This window comes from Triticum dicoccoides, chromosome 2A, assembly GCF_002162155.2.
Source record: "Triticum dicoccoides isolate Atlit2015 ecotype Zavitan chromosome 2A, WEW_v2.0, whole genome shotgun sequence".
In the NCBI taxonomy this organism is placed as follows: domain Eukaryota; kingdom Viridiplantae; phylum Streptophyta; class Magnoliopsida; order Poales; family Poaceae; genus Triticum; species Triticum dicoccoides.
In genome coordinates, this window is record NC_041382.1 from 135,867,655 (window position 1) to 135,870,432 (window position 2,778).

The following is a 2,778-nucleotide window of genomic DNA, read 5'->3' on the forward strand; positions in this document are numbered from 1 at the left end:
GTTTTGGGCATATGATATATCAAAATCTTCGCCTCGACATGTACATCATTTCATTCCATTGCATCATTTGCATTTGAGGTCATCTTGTTGCCCAAAATGCTGTTAGAAGGAGGCTTCGTGAGTTAAATTGCAGATCCGTTAGTGCATCATGCACTTTTGTCATTTTTGCCATGTTTAATTCGTGCATGATATGCCTGTGCCCCTTTGGGATGAATTGTTAAGCATTTTGTCTTCTTTCCAGTGGTGCCACCCATGCATTTTTAGGATGTGTGTGTTGTCTTGTGCAAGCTTGCGAAGAGAGGTACCTGAGATTGCTGATTTCAGAGACTTAGTGATTTTCACTAAGTCTGGGATATTTTAGTTCGTGATGCTATATGTCCAGCTTGTTTCCTAGTGATCCGTGCCTCTTTTGAGGATGATCAGTAAGGGAGTTTTGATATTTATGTTATGCTTTATCCATCCATGTCTTTGTTTGCATTGTGGAGTGCTCTAGGTTGACTCAATCGAGCTCAACTTTTGCTTCGTTGTTAATCTGGGCAGATCGTCAACATGGTTGCGATTTTGCCGATGCTACCGTTAGTGTTCCATGCATGCTATGCCTTCGTTCTTGCCATGTGTAGCTAGCACTTTGTGCCTTCTTGCTGGTTATATGCTTTCCTTGCCATGACTTGAACCGTAGTGAGTGCATCGAGCTCGTTTACATGCCTTCGTGAGTTATATTTCAGCGTGTCTCAGTTTTCACTGTCTGAAAACTGATTGTGTTCGAGCTATGTTCGTGAGCTCGGTAGAGTATTTTGTGAACCCTTTTGGCCCCAGGTCACTTTGGGTGTTTTTTTAAGCTTGTTGAGTAGCTCCATGCCATGTTCTTACTTGTCATGTTCAGGTTTTCTATCATGTTGTTTTGCTGCTCCGAAGAGAGCATCGTGATCTGAAATTTCAGACTAGTGTTAATTTCACTAAGTCTGAAATCTGTTTTGCATTTGCGTTTTAGCCATGCTTGTTTGAACCTCTTAATGGATGAATTTGCCTATGGCTCAGTGCTAGTGTTTTGTCAACCATCTTGTGTACATCACTGCCATGTATTTTGTTTTCATGTTTGGTGGCTGTAGCATGTTCATTTCGTTGCATTTAGATGCCTACTTGCTGTAAATCGCATACCGGTGTCATATCTTAAAACACTCGCCATTTCCAAACCGTAGCTCCGATTCCAATGATCTTTATATCGTTTTCAAGCGATTTCATCCCCTCTATCCAGTGACACACTTGGTTTTCCAAGTTGATGTCAGGTTCATGCATTTTCTGTCATATCTTGCATTTTGCATCCCGCATCGCATCCCGCATAGCATATCGTCATTTCATCATATTGCTTGGTCTTGCCGTGGTTGATTGTATCCTTGTTGCTTGTTTGTCTTGTTGGGTAGAGCCGGGAGACGAGTTCGCTACTGAGGAGCCCGTTGAGTTTGCTTGCGAGGATCCAGTCAACTCTGACAACTGTGCAGGCAAGATGATCATACCCTCGAAATCACTACTATCTTTGCTATGCTAGTTTGCTCGCTCTTTTGCTTTGCCACTGCTACGATGCCTACCTTTTGCTTGTCAGCCTCCCAATTGCCATGTGATCCCCTAACCCACCATTGTCCTAGCAAACCGTTGATTGGCTATGTTACCGCTTTGCTCAGCCCTTCTTATAGCGTTGTTAGTTGCAGGTGGAAGATTGGAGCCGTTCCTTGTTGGAACTTTTATTTACTTGTTGGGATATCACAATATATCTTACTTAATTAATGCATCTATATACTTGGTAAAGGGTGGAAGGCTCGGCCTTATGCCTGGTGTTTTGTTCCACTCTTGCCGCCCTAGTTTCCGTCATATCGGTGTTATGTTCCCGGATTTTTGCGTTCCTTACACGGTTGGGCTATTATGGGAACCCCTTGACAGTTCGTCTTAAGTAAAGCTCTTCCAGCAATGCCCAACATTGGTTTTACCATTTGCCACCTAGCCTTTTCTTTCCCTTGGGTTCTGCAGACTCAAGGGTCATCGTTATTTTACCCCCCCGGGCCAGTGCTCCTCTGAGTGTTGGTCCACCTGTCAGCTACCGGTGGCTACCAGGGGCAACTCTAGGCTGGCCTACCCGTACCTAGGACAATCTGAGTGTGCCCTGAGAAAGAGATATGTGCAGCTCCTATCGGGATTTGTCGGCACATTCGGGCGGTGTTGCTGGTTTAGTTTTACCCTGTCGAAATGTCTTGTTGTACCGGGATACCGAGTCTGATCGGAATGTCTCGGGTGGAGGTCTATTCCTTCGTTGACCGTGAGAGCTTGTCATGGGCTAAGTTGGGACTCCCCTGCAGGGTTTGAACTTTCAAAAGCCGTGCCCGCGGTTATGGGCAGATGGGAATTTGTTAACGTCCGGTTGTAGAAAACCCGAAGTTGACCTTATTTAAAATACATCAACCGCGTGTGTAACCGTGATGGTCTCTTCTCGGTGGAGTCCGGGAAGTGAACACGGTGTTGGAGTCATGCTTGACGTAGGTTGCTATAGGATCACTTCTTGATCATATTTGTATCGCTCGTGCTTCGACTTCTCTTCTCGCTCTCTTTTGCGATTGTAGCCACCACATATGCTAGTCGCTTGCTGCAGCTCCACATATATTTGCCTTATCCATTCCTATGAGCTTAAATAGTTTTGATCGCGTGGGTGTGAGATTGCTGAGTCCTTGTGGCTCACAGATTCTACAACTCCAGATGCAGGTCCAGGTGATTTCGCTCCAGGTGACGAGT